Source organism: Salvelinus alpinus, chromosome 21 (assembly GCF_045679555.1).
Source record: "Salvelinus alpinus chromosome 21, SLU_Salpinus.1, whole genome shotgun sequence".
Taxonomy (NCBI): Eukaryota; Metazoa; Chordata; class Actinopteri; order Salmoniformes; family Salmonidae; genus Salvelinus; species Salvelinus alpinus.
The window spans coordinates 18,307,560-18,322,322 of NC_092106.1; positions in this window are offsets into that span (position 1 = coordinate 18,307,560).

Sequence of the window (14,763 nt, forward strand, 5' to 3'; positions counted from 1 at the left end):
GAGAGCAAGGTCGCATCCCAAATGGCACCCTATTCCATATATAGTGCACTTATTTTGACCAGGGCTCATAGGACTCTTGTCAAAAGGGAACAGGGTGCCATTTGGGACACAGACCAAGTAGAAGGGAGTTTATGCTGGAAGTCAAAAACTGGCAGTATAGTCAAAGAAAGACAGTAGAGAAAGTGCCTAGTTGCTGACAAGGGACAGATCCGCTTGTCTTTGATAAATCGTTGATACATCCCCTTAACAGTATGACCTGAAGATATAAATATTCTGTTTAAGCAGATGAGAAATCGGAGCGACACTAAAAAAGTACACAAAAAAAGAGCACCTCAACGACCCCAGAATAAACCCCAGTCCCAGTCGGTGAGACTTATCAGGGGTGCATCCCAAATGGCACCCTATTCCATACATAGTGCACTACTATTGCCCGGAGTCCCATCTCCCTGGTCAAAAGAAGTGCACTACATAGGGAATAGGGTGCCATTTGGGACATATATGCTTTCCGCTGTGATTCAGTCTGTTCATGAATGTAGATGATACAGTTGGCTGGTGCTGGTGCCTTCCTCCGGAACATGACCTCTTATCATCTCTATAACATCATAAAGCAACAAGCTACAGGACTGAAATGCATTAATATCAATTGAGGAGAGAAGCTGGGTATGCGGCCCAAACGGCAACCTATTCCCTATATAGTGCACTACTTTTGACCAGGACCTATAGGGGAATATCCCATAAAGGGAATAGGGTGCCATTTGGGACGCAGCCTAGGTCTCCTTTGTTCATATTCTCTCTCTCTGAAGCTCATCTTTCAAGGCAAACGCCCAGCAGAGACTTTAAACTGAGATGCTGATTGAGAGAGAATACAAACCCTTACATACCAGGTCCAGGATGTTTATCATTGGAGAAAACATGAAGCAGATAAGCAAAGGACCTAGAGACGCCATAGACTTTACATTGAATAAATACACTACTCATCAGCAATCATGTGTTTTGATATGTAGAGCATAGTTAGAAGTAGGCCTATGCATTTACAGCAGGGGTGTCAAAATATTTTTTCCCCAGGGGCCGCATTTGGTCTTCAACGAGGTCCGGAGGGCCACCCTGAAAATGTATTATATTTCCTTGCTGTCAAAATTAGCAAAAAAAATGTCTCTATCCATCGTTTTTGGAATCTTCGATGCTCCCTGACTGTTTAGTGATTATTAGCGAGCTGGACAATCAAGTAATTGAATAAATGTAGATCCATTATAATTTCTTCACAGTTTCGATTTGGTTTTAGTTATTTTAAAGTATCTTTAGTTTGTTCTCCCCCCAAGGATATACTGTATATATATATATATGTGTATATTGTTTTTAATCAAACCACCCTTGTGGATTAGACCCTCTTGGGGGCCGGATCACCTGACACCCCTGATTTACAGTATACAGTATACAATGCTCCTACAAACAGATACCCAGGAGCCTGAGGGGAGTGTCTGAAATAAAAGCCTATGAAACAATGTCTCTCCTCTGGCTGTTTTGAACCTGGATGTTAAAACCATTTCACATGTTGCGTGTTTGGAAGAGTTTGGAAGGTCCGACTGCCTGCGAGCCAGTAGTTCCATCCGTGTTAGCCAGTGAAAAATGCATGTAGAATGTTTTTACTTAGTGGTTGAAGAGAGTGACAGACTCAACATCCTCTAACCTCACCCTTGACCTCCAGCATTATTCACGGACCACAAAGAGGTGCGCTCGCCGGTCGTCTTCTCAAGGACTCGCTGCTCTGAATTGATAAACCAGTTGTTTTGCTTTCTCCAAGCGGAAGAGAGGAGATCAGGACAGGAGCCACCTTCCTGGCCTGAGTTGCACAAGACCAGAGGAAAGTGGAAATGCTCAGCTGTACTGGCATGTCACTGTAAAACCTGTAACTGCAGAGCAAAATGCATTTCTGTTATGATCATGTGTTTTGTTATGACAATGTTAATTTAATCCTGTGCATTTCAGTGCAATTGCTTTGTTAAAGGAAAACTTCACCCCAAAAATATATTTTGGTATTTGTTTTATTAGTCCATTGTTGATATAGTCCCAATTTTCCTTTTATCACATTGCATGATAGTGGTTATTATGAGTAATATACTGTACAGTCCTGGTTGTTAAATTATTTATTAATTGAATTGATCTAATGCTTATATTGCCAGGCTGAGAACACAATCTCAATGTAAAAGTCACCAGTCAGAACACCTCAATGTTCTCCCTAGATGATTGTATTGTAAATACAGTATCAGGCTCTATGGCTCTGAGGCTAACCTTGTACACAAAAAGCCACACACAGGAGAAAAGTTATTTCACTGGCAGCCATTAACAGAGAACAAGGTCCTATTAAATTGAAATGCTTCATGTATGGAGCCCTGGTGAAGGCCAATGTCCCAGAGCTGACGGAGCCGCTGCCTGAGTGCATGTGAGGGGAGCGTGAGACTTCCTCGACCACTGCCCCCCCTCCCTGTCCTCCTACCTCCTGCCATTTTAGTGAAGGGTTCGTCTTGTGTTTTAATGGTCATTAAGTGCGCTTCCAGATGTTGGCAGGCGACCTGTCCTGACACAGACCTCTGTGTTCCTACTGCAGCAATCAGCACCGGAGAGAGAGAGAGAAAGTGTGTGTTCCTACTGCAGCAATCAGCACCGGAGAGAGAGAGAGAAAGTGTGTGTTCCTACTGCAGCAATCAGAGCACCGGAGAGAGAGAGAGAAAGTGTGTTCCTACTGCAGCAATCAGAGCACCGGAGAGAGAGAAGAGAGAGAGAGAGAGCGAGCGAGGGAGAACCTTAGAAAAACATGGCAATACACCACACTGTGGATGTCTTGCCTGCTATGTCATTATTCTCTGGGAAAACAATTACAAACACTGCACGGTGTTTATAGTATATAGCATATGGAGATGATCCTTTTATAGTATCTATAATGTGCCATTTCAAACAAGCTGTCAAGGGTTTTTCCACCCAGTGGTTTAATCAGTGTTGTATCTGGGAGGGAGAAGTACATCATCATTATGGATCTGTATTCTGCGTGACTGTAGTAGACATCCAGATTTAAAACCCCTGAAAAGACAACGATAGGAATAGAATGAATGACTAGACGGATAACAATTACTTACTCTCGTTTATATCCATCAAAGCCTTGTGGTTTTGTCAAGGGTTTGAAAACAGCAGATGAAGGAAAGAGAGGAATAGCAGCATAATTGTTGCTGAAGGCTGAAGGGCTTGCGTTTGGAGGATGGAGCAAGGCAGACGTGACATGCAGAGTCAATACAAAAGCTTATCAATAATCCACTACCTGCTACCTGAACAGAATGACAACACTCTCTCAAACTTTAGCCTGCAAATTCTTACTGTAGACTGGAAATTTGGTTTCTTTGATCCTGTATGCTTTGTTACCTATTGCCCACAGTTGCATTGACCATGTGTGCATCTTAAATTGAACCCAGAGCCATATGGGACCAGGTCAAAAGTACTGCACTATAAAGGGAATAGGGTACCATTTGGGACGCAACTGTCACGACGGAACCTGAATCCGGGTCTCCCATGGGAAAAAACAACGTGTTGATGGTTCAACCAAAAGGAGCCCGACTCATGTCTGCAACACAATGTCACGAATACCACCGAAGGTGGCTCCCCTTCCTGTTCGGGTGGCGCTCGGCGGTTGTCGTCGCCGGTCTACTAGCTGCCACCGATCCCTTTTTCCTTTTCGTTTATGTCTGTCTAATTGTTTTCACCTGTTCCTTGTTGGGGTTTTGGGATGGGTGCTATTTAGGTTTGTTTTGCCCGCTAGTGTTTGTGCGGGCTTATTGGTTGTTACGTTTGGTGATGTATCGTGTCTGTTTTGGGTTTTTCGCTGTCCAGTGTTTGTAACAAGGTTTGGGGTTTGTTTAGCGCCAGTGTTTTGGGCATTCACCCATGTTTGGACTTGTTACGTTTTCGAAGGACATTAAAGCGTTTTCCCGTACATTTCGCTCTCTGCAGTTGACTCCTCATTCATTTTCACTCACCCGTCGTTACACACAACCCATTCTTGACCTGGTTCAGGGTTGTGGTAGTGGTTAAACTAATGGATCACTGGTGTGAGAGGTGAAGTCCAGGCTGCTGGACAGAAGATGTGGGTGTTGCCATGGCAACAAGATGCAGAGCGTTCCGTTCCATAGTAATCACTCACGATTCCTGAGGTTCCAGTCAGAACAACAATTACGAGGAAAAATAACATGGCTATACCAGTACCGAGTCAATGTGCAGGGGTACGACGTAATTGAGGTAGCTATGTACACATAGGTAGAGGTGAAGTGACTAGGCAACAGGATAGACAGTAGACTGAGCTGTAGCAGCAGCACACATAGTGGGTATGAAAGTATATGTATGTGTGTGTTGGGGTGTCACTGTAAGTATGTGCGAGTGTGTGGGTAGAGTCTAGTGTGTGTGCATAGAGTCAGTGCAAGAGAGTTGCTTAAAAAAAGGTCAATGCAGGTTGTCCGGGTAGCCATTTGATTAGCTATTCATCAGCCTTGTTGCTAGGTGGCTGGAGTCTGATCATTTTTGGGGCCTTCCTCTGGTATAGAGGTCCTGGATGGCAGGGAGCTCCACCCAATGGATGTACTCTGCCGTACTCATCCCACTCTGTATCGCCTTGTGGTCGGGTGCCTTGCAGTTGCCGTGCCAAGCGGTGATCAAGCCAGTCAATATGCTCTCAATGATGCAGCTGTGGAACTTTTTAAGGATCTGAGAGCCAATGCCAAATCTTTTCAGCATCCTGAGGGGGAAGAGGCGCTGTCGGGCCATCTTCACAACTGTGTGGGTGTGTGTGGACCATCTAAAGTCCTTGGTGATGGGGACACCGAGGAACTTTAAGCTCTCGACCCGCTCAACTACAGCCCAATCGATGTGGATGGGGGCTTGCTCGCCTGTCCATTTCCTGTTGTCCACGATCAGCTCCTTTGTCTTGCTGACATAGAGGGAGAGGTTGTTGTCATAGCACCACACTGCCATGTCTCTGACCTCCTCCCTATAGGCTGCCCGTCAGGAAGTCCAGGATCCAGTTGCAGAAGGAGGTGTTTAGTCCCAGGGTCCCACGCTTGGTGATGAGCTTGGAGGGGACTATGGTGTTAAATGCTGTAGGTATTCCTTTTGTCCAGGTGGGTGAGGGCAGTGTGGAGCGCAATAGAGATCTGTGGATCTGTTGGGGTGGTATGCGAATTGCAGTGGGTCCAGGTTGTCTGGGATGTGTTGATGTGGACCATGATCTGCCTTTCAAAGCATTTCATGGCCATAGATGTGAGTGCTACAGGGCGATAGTCATTTAGGCAGGTTACCTTGGCGTCCTTGGGCACCGGGACTATATGGTGATCTGCTTGAAACAAGTTGGTATTACAGACCGGGTCAGGCTGAAAATGTCAGTGAAGATGCTTGCCAGCTGGTCAGCGTATGCTCTGAGTACGTATCCTGGTATCTGGCGCGCGACCTTACGAATGTTAACCTGTTTAAAGGTATTACTCACATCGGCTACAGAGAGTGAGATCACACAGTCGTCCGGAACAGCTGGTGCTCTCATGCATGGTTCAGTGTTGCTTGCCTCAAAGCGAGCATAGAAGGCATTTAGCTCATTTGGTAGGTTTGTGTTGCTATGCAGCTCACGGCTGGGTTTCCCTTTGTAATCCGTGATAGTTTGCAAGCCATGCCACATCTGTCGAGTGTCAGAGCCGGCGTACTAGGATTCGGTCTTAGTCCTGTATTGTTGCTTTTCCTGTTTGATGGCTCGTCGGAGGTCTTAGCGAGATTTCTTATAAGCGTCCAGAATAGTGTCCCACTCCTTGAAAGTGGCAGCTCTTGCCTTTAGCTCAGAGTGGATGCTGCCTGCAATCCATGACTTCTGGTTGGGGTATGTATGTACGGTCCCTGTGAGGACGACGTCGTCAATGCACTTATTAACTAAGCCGGTGACTGATGTGGTAAACTCCTTAATGTTGCCGGATAAATCCCGGAACATATTCCAATCTGTGCTACAAAACAGTCCTGTAGCTTGACCTGGTTGAAAATAGAGAAATGAGACCACACTGCATAGATTGAGTAGTAGTGAGTAGAGTTGATATATAGAGTATAGAGCGAGGTATCAAGCTTAATATATATGTTTATCTCAAAGTGTTGAGAGATTGATAGGCTGTTAACATATGGTAAGATGTTTGTTGTAGATTGCAGATGTACTACTCAAGTATTCCTTTTAGCAATGAAATACATCAGCTGTTCCCATTGGTAGAAGTTTAGCTATATGGACAGAAGCCATCAACAGAACGGAGATACTTCTGATCTGTCATCATCGTTTATCCTCTCCAGTGGAAACTGGATAGGGGAACAGATTTTAACATATTTTACCCAATGTATTTGTACTTTGCATATCAACGTGGGGCACTCATTAATCTAGACCTTATCCTTAAGGAATATATGGTGTTTTTGTTTTTGTTTATTTGGATTCCAATAAAATTGCTTTTGGCAGAGTAGAAGATATGAAACAGTATTTACTCAAGTTTGTTTACCCTGTCTGTCCCTCTCCCCCCTCTCTCCCTCTCTCCCTCCCTCCCTCCCTCTCTCCCTCCCTCTCTCTCTCTCTCTCTCTCTCTCTCTCTCTCTCTCTCTCTCTCTCTCTCTCTCTCTCTCTCTCTCTCTCTCTCTCTCTCTCTCTCTCTCTCTCTCTCTCTCTCCCTTTCATCCTCTCCTCTCTCAAGGTTTCTTCTTTCCAGTGTAGGCCCAGAACCATGAAAAAACTGTCAATTTTTTTTCTTCCTTCTTACCATCAGAATCTTTTCAGGCATCTTTGGGAACTTAGAGAAGGCCTGAGCTGGAGAGTGGGTCCAAAGAGAATGGGCATAAAGACTATTTTACATTTATTTAGTATTTTTTATTAACCCATTCTCTTCGGAGGACAAAAATATCTTATGGATACATAGACTTTATATGCGTCCCAAGTGGCACCCTATTCCCTATGTAGTGCACTAGTTTTGACCAGGGCAAAATTAGAGCACTATATAGGGTATATGATGTAATTCCTCTCCGTTCCTCCTCATTCACAGGAGTGTTGCTGTGGTTCACAGGCTGCTTTCTGTGTCAGTCTGCCAGTCTGACCCTGTGGATGCCGTGCGAGCCTGCTGCCTATAAAACCCAACCAGGAAATTCACCAACCAGTAGGAGAGCAGCTGCCCCAGCATCCCCCCCACTACCCCACTACCCCACCAGGAGGCCTTGATACACCCGTTAAATTTACCTGCAGCAACAGACCATCAGATCCATGACTAGTCAGAAGCCGGCCGCAAGTAAACACACTGAGCAATTTAGATGTCGTAAATCCCACAAGGGGCCTGTTGGCATTTTCATTGAAGCGTTAAACCCCTTTTTAAATGTGTTTTTGTGAGCTCTAGCTAGCTACCAGTGGTTGGCACACAGAGGGTTGTGAACAGGGGCCCTGCAATCACGTAGCAGCAGCAGCAGAGGTAGATCTTTTAGTTGTGTTTTCTTACGTTAAGTTTATCACTGTTGCTTTTTCACTCTCTGATCCCCCCAGATATTCTTATTTCACAGTGCTGTGTAAGCTACAAACTTAGTCTTTAAGGACCATTCATGTTTCATTTAGCCCATCTAAGGACGTTATAGTGTATGCTATCCTATTTGGGTAAAATACATTCATTTGACTATTATTTTTATTTTTTTATCTTCTCCATAAATCCCTGTAAGATTGATAGTTATTATGAAATACTGTCAGTGGAATATTTATTGAAAACTAGACAGAACCCCCTTAGACAGATCTGAGCTATGAGGATCAACCTGGAGTGACAGACTCTCCTTGAAATCCTTCTGATAGAAATGTCTGGAAAAAAGATACTCTGTTTCTGGTGTTCTGCTCCTCAGAGAACATACATGTTTCAAAAGGTGGTTAAGGAGAGCAATATGACATGAAGTTGGTTTGGGAACCGAGATCTAGAACATGTCAGAAGTCTTCCAACTAGACAGTAGCTGTCAGAGGGATTGTACCAGTAGTAATATTGAACCAGCTGTACTGTGCATTGCTACTGGCCTCAGGAGGATAACAAACAACCCACTCCAACATCTCCTGAGTTCAAATACAGACCTAAACCTCGTTGTTAATTTAAGTATTTTGACGGATGGATCTCAATGAAGTGAAGCAATGGCAATGTGTTTACTGCGAGCCACTGATACTGTAGTAGTTTTGCTTGGACTGAGGAATGCAATAAAAGTAGTGTGGATTGAACCATAGAAGCTTTGGACTCCCAATGGGAAAGAGAAAATTAAAGACCTTGGAATCTCATTTGATGGAATTAAAACAAAACTTTTTTGAACAATTCAAGCAGGGAATTTTGGATAAATCAGTCGATTTTCAGTTGATTTCTTATAGAATGTGCAGAACTCTGAGGCACAGTACTGTATAGCTACAGTTGCTCCATAATGGTAGGTTTTCTCATGTTCTTTTTAACAACTTCCAGAGGCAAGTAAAAACTTTTGTACAGCACATTTTTATGTACAACATACAATATGGTCCTACTGTACATTAACATTTACATTGCAGTTTGGAATTCAGTCATCACTGTTTTGGTAAGTAGAGCTGTGTTGCATTTGAGTACATTGGTGCTTAACACTTGTGGCTATTTTGACACCAAGTTTGGAGACTTTCCAATGGAGAGCCCACAGATTCAGTGATACACTGCGTCTCTAATGGCACCCTTTTCCCTGCATTACCTATGAGCTTTGGTCAAAAGTAGTGTACAATATAGGGAATAGGGTGCCATTTTGGATGCATAGAGTACAGCAGGAAATAACTGTCATGTCAGAGAGATGATATCAGGTAGCCTCCTAACCAGTGATTCTGCCCTTCTTAACAGCAGCCTGAATACTACATCATTGCTAATGACTCTACTGGGGAATCCCAACATTCACACTCCCTAGTCTCTGAGCACCCTGTGCGAGATTATGATTCCTGTAATGTTACTCTAACACACAGTATACTGTACATATACTGCCTTGTAGATTGCAATCAGCACACTAATTTATACTGTGCTGCTGAAACACTCACTCTGTGTCCAAAATGGCACCCTATTCCCTGTATAGTGCATTACTTTTGACCAGGGCCCATAGAGTTCTGGTCATAAGTAGAGCACTGTGTAAAGAATAAATGGGGTGCCATTTGGGATACAACCAAAGAGGAAGTTGTTTCTATGTGATGTCCTGTTCATTCTTTCTCTAGTTCCCTGAGATACTGTTTAGAATAACATCCTCCTGGACCAGGCACCCCAGTCCCCAGACACAGTCCCCAGACACAGTTCCCAGACACAGTCCCCCTCAGACCCCCTCTGCTCCCTTTAGATACCCACATAAATCTACATGCAGGAGAGGGGGATGAGGGAAGAGAGGAGGAGAGGGGCCTGTTGACTCCAGCACTGTGTCTGACCTCCTTTTCCCTATTTCCCTTCCTTATCATGTGGAAACATATGGCAGACTTTACTGTAGAAGGGGTCTGCCTCTCTCGTTTGCATCCCAAATAGCACCCTATTCCCTATTTAGTGCATTACTTTTGACCAGGTCCCATAGGGCTCTAGTCAAAAGTAGTGCACTAAATAGGGAACAGGGTGCCATTTAGGATGCAACCTTTGTCTCCCACAGAATGAAGGACCTGCCTCCTCTCTCCTCCTCCTCTCTCCCTCTTCACCTCTCCCTCCCCTTCTCTCCCTCTTCCCCAGAATGCTGTGAGGAGCAGAGTGAAGCAGAACAGCACCTGCAGGTGTTCCTGTAAATCACTGCAGCAGACCAGATGTGATGAAGCATCCACACAGCCAGCAGACATAGCATGTGCTGATTAATACCTCCCTCTTCGTTTACGTCTCAAATGGCACCCTATATTCCCTGTATAGTGCACTACTTTTGAAGCTAGGGTTAAGGTTGAACCGGAATGTAGACATGAAGATATGGTTAGTTCTGTGGTTGTAGAAGATTCGGGCTAAGGCTAAGGTTAGGGTTAGACTTTGGTTATAGAAGATTCAGGCTAAGGTTAGGGTTAGACTTTGGTTATAGAAGATTCAGGCTAAGGTTAGGGTTAGTGCTGTGGTTATAGAAGATTCAGGCTAAGGTTAGAGTTAGACTTTGGTTATAGAAGATTCAGGCTAAGGTTAGGGTTAGACTTTGGTTATAGAAGATTCAGGCTAAGGTTAGGGTTAGTGCTGTGGTTATAGAAGATTCAGGCTAAGGTTAGAGTTAGACTTTGGTTATAGAAGATTCAGGCTAAGGTTAGGGTTAGACTTTGGTTATAGAAGATTCAGGCTAAGGTTAGGGTTAGACTTTGGTTATAGAAGATTCAGGCTAAGGTTAGGGTTAGTGCTGTGGTTATAGAAGATTCAGGCTAAGGTTAGGGTTAGTGCTGTGGTTGTAGGAGTTTCAGGCTAAGGTTAGGGTTAGACTTTGGTTATAGAAGATTCAGGCTAAGGTTAGGGTTAGACTTTGGTTATAGAAGATTCAGGCTAAGGTTAGAGTTAGACTTTAGTTATAGAAGATTCAGGCTAAGGTTAGGGTTAGACTTTGGTTATAGAAGATTCAGGCTAAGGTTAGGGTTAGACTTTGGTTATAGAAGATTCAGGCTAAGGTTAGGGTTAGTGCTGTGGTTGTAGGAGTTTCAGGCTAAGGTTAGGGTTAGACTTTGGTTATAGAAGATTCAGGTTAAGGTTAGGGTTAGACTTTGGTTATAGAAGATTCAGGCTAAGGTTAGGGTTCGACTTTGGTTATAGAAGATTCAGGCTAAGGTTAGGGTTAGACTGTGGTTATAGAAGATTCAGGCTAAGGTTAGGGTTAGTGCTGTGGTTGTAGGAGATGCAGGCTAAGGTTAGGGTTAGTGCTGTGGTTGTAGAAGATTCAGGCTAAGGTTAGGGTTCGTGCTGTGGTTATAGAAGATTCAGGCTAAGGTTAGGGTTAGACTGTGGTTATAGAAGATTCAGGCTAAGGTTAGGGTTAGTGCTGTGGTTGTATGAGATGCAGGCTAAGGTTAGGGTTAGTGCTGTGGTTGTAGAAGATTCAGGCTAAGGTTAGGGTTAGACTTTGGTTATAGGAGATGCAGGCTAAGGTTAGGGTTAGTGCTGTGGTTATAGAAGATTCAGGCTAAGGTTAGGGTTAGTGCTGTGGTTGTAGAAGATTCAGGCTAAGGTTAGGGTTAGTGCTGTGGTTGTAGGAGATGCAGGCTAAGGTTAGGGTTAGACTGTGGTTGTAGGAGATGCAGGCTAAGGTTAGGGTTAGTGCTGTGGTTGTGGTTAAAGGTTCGGGTTGAACTGGAATGTGGACATGAAGCTATGGTAAGGATTATAGTTAGGATAAGGGTTGTGTCAGAGGGTTAGAGTTGAACCAGGATGTGGACATGAAGCTAGGGTTAGGCTGGGTATGGGCCCTGGTCAAATATAGTGCACTACATAGGGAATAGAGTGCTATTTGGGAAAATAGCTATAAACTCTTTAAACACTCTCTCACACTTAGACCCATACAGCCCCATCCAAACACCAGTCCACCTCATACACTTACATTAAGACACGGGCCTATCTACCCCAGTAGTCTCTCAATCAGTCCCATTCCCACCTTCAAGTCCATCCCTCCCTGCCCCCCCAGCCTCCAGTCCCCCTCTCCCAGTAACCCCCAGGCCCTAGCCGAAGTCCCCCTGTCACATTAAGACCAAGCACCAGTCCAACCAGTTAATTACCAAATCATGTCACACGTCCAGGACCCTTTTCCCTCTCAGAACCACCTGTACACCTCCAGACCTTCCCTCACACAGAGTCCCCTATAGGAGAAACCTTTTTGGCTCCAGGTAGAACCCTATTGGGTTACACTTAGAATCCTTTCCCCAGAGGGTTCTACATGAAACCCAAAATAATTCTACCTGGAACCAAAAAGGGTTATCCTACAGGGACAGCCGAAAACCCTTTTGGAATCCATTTTTCTAAGAGTGTAGATCCTGTCACACGTCCAGGCATTACCACACTGTGATTTACAGCCATGGCCCTCTCCTCCTAAACCACATCCCAAGCCCCATCCAAATCCTCACTCCCAGACCCCCTCTCCCCATAAGCCCTAGGCCCTCGACTGTACCAGACAATCCAATCCCCCATATTCTCTCAGGCCCGGAACCCTCCCCATCTCAAGCCTCATCCAACCTCTTGCCCAGACCCCCAGTCCTCCTCTCCCCCTAAGCCCCAGGCCCCTCTCCCCCCGATGGCACCAGGCCCTCCAACTCCTCAGCAGATACCATCACACACCTCCAGGCATTAACCACACAGTTATTTACATCCGTGGCTGACATAACTGACATGTGCAATGCCTGAAGTACAAACCCTCTGCATTGTCATGATTGTAAAAGAGCCATTTTGCCATTATGGTTTCCTACCCCACTTTATGAGTTGTACCCTTTGGCTGGCGGCCCCCAAATGCTGAAAGACCTATCTAAAACCACCAGGACTATTTAATACATTTGAAAGAATCTGGGGAAATTATTTGAATATTGAGAGATGAATATTGAGAGAACTCACAGACAAGAGAGGAGGTATTTTTAAATAATCATGAGTACAGCTAAAGAGGTCCGGTAAAGTTATTATTAAATCAAATCAAATCGTATTAGTCACACGTGCCGAATACCACAGGAGTAGACCTTACAGTGAAATGCTTACTTACAAGCCCCTACCCAACAATGCAGTTTAAAAAAATAAGAATAAGAATAAGAAAGAAAAGTAACAAGCAGTTAAAGAGCAGCAGTAAAATAACAATAGCAAGACTATATACAGGGGGTACCGGTACAGAGCCAATGTGCTGGCGCACCGGTTATTCGAGGTAATTGAGGTAATATGTACATGTAGGTAGAGTTGTTAAAGTGACTATGCATAGATAATAAACAGAGAGTAGCAGCGGCGTAAAAGAGGGGTGGTTGCAATGCAAATAGTCTGGGTAGCCAATTGATTAGATGTTCAGGAGTCTTATGGCTTGGTGGTAGAAGCTGTTTAGAAGCCTCTTGGACCTAGACTTGGCGCTCCGGTCCTGCTTGCCATGTGATAGCAGAGAGAACAGTCTATGACTAGAGTGGCTGGAGTCTTTGACAATTTTTAGGGTCTTCCTCTGACTCCGCCTGGTATAGAGGTTCTGGATGGCAGGAAGCTTGGCCCCAGTGATGTACTGGGCCGTACACACTACCCTCTGTAGTGCCTTGCGGTCGGAGGCCGAGCAGTTGCCATACCAGGCAGTGATGCCACCAGTCAGGATGCTCTCGGTGGTGCAGCTGTAGAACCTTTTGAGGATCTGAGGACCCATGCCAAATATTTTCAGTCTCCTGATGGGGAATAGGTTTTGTAGTGCCCTCTTCGCAACTGTCTTGGTGTGTTTGGACCAATCTAGTTTGTTGGTGATGTGGACACCAAGAAATTTGAAGCTCTCAACCTGCTCCACTACAGCCCCGTCGATGAGAATGGGGACGTGCTCGGTGCTCCTTTTCCTGTAGTCCACAATCACAATACGTTGAGGGATAGGTTGTTATTCTGGCACCACCCGGCCAGGTCTCTGACCTCCTCCCTATAGGCTGTCTCGTCGTTGTCGGTGATCAGGCCTACCACTGTTGTGTTGTCAGCAAACCTAATGATGGTGTTGGAGTCATGCCTGGCCATGCAGTCGTGGGTGAACAGGGAGTACAGGAGGGGACTGAGCACGCACCCCTGGGGAGCTCCAGTGTTGAGGATCAGCGTGGCAGATGTGTTGCTACCTACCCTCACCACCTGGGGGCGGCCTGTCAGGAAGTCCAGGATCCAGTTGCAGAGGGAGGTGTTTAGTACCAGGATCCTTAGCTTGGTGATGAGCTTTGAGGGTACTATGGTTTTGAACGCTGAGCTGTAGTCAATGAACAGCATTCTCACATAGGTGTTCCTTTTGTCCAGGTGGGAAAGGGTAGTGTGGAGTGCAATAGAGATTGCATCATCTGTGGATCTGTTTGGGAGGTATGCAAATTGGAGCGGGTCTAGGGTTTCTGGGATAATGGTGTTTATGTGAGCCATTACCAGCCTTTCAAAGCACTTCATGGCTACGGACATGAGTGCTACGGGTCTGTAGTCATTTAGGCAGGTTGCCTTTGTGTTCTTGGGCACAGGGACTATGGTGGTCTGCTTGAAGCATGTTGGTATTACAGACCCAATCAGGGACATGTTGAAAATGTCAGTGAAGACACCTGCCAGTTGGTCAGCACATGCCCAGAGCACACGTCCTGGTAATCCGTCTGGCCCCGCAGCCTTGTGTATGTTGACCTGTTTAAAGGTCTACTCACGTCGGCTACGGAGAGCGTGATCGCACAGTCGTCCGGAACAGCTGATGCTCTCATGCATGCCTCAGTGTTGCTTGCCTCGAAACGAGCATAGAAGTGATTTAGCTCGTCTGGTAGGCTTGTGTCACTGGGCAGCTCGCGGCTGTGCTTCCCTTTGTAGTCTGTAATAGTTTGCAAGCCCTGCCACATCCGACGAGCGTCGGAGCCGGTGTAGTATGATTCAATCTTAGCCCTGTATTGACGCTTTGCCTGTTTGATGGTTCGTCGCAGGGTATAGCAGGATTTCTTGTAAGCTTCTGGGTTAGAGTCCCGTACCTTGAAAGCGGCAGCTTTACCCTTTAGCTCAGCGCGAATGTTGCCTGTAATCCATGGCTTCTGGTTGGGATATGTACGTACAGTCACTGTTGGGACGA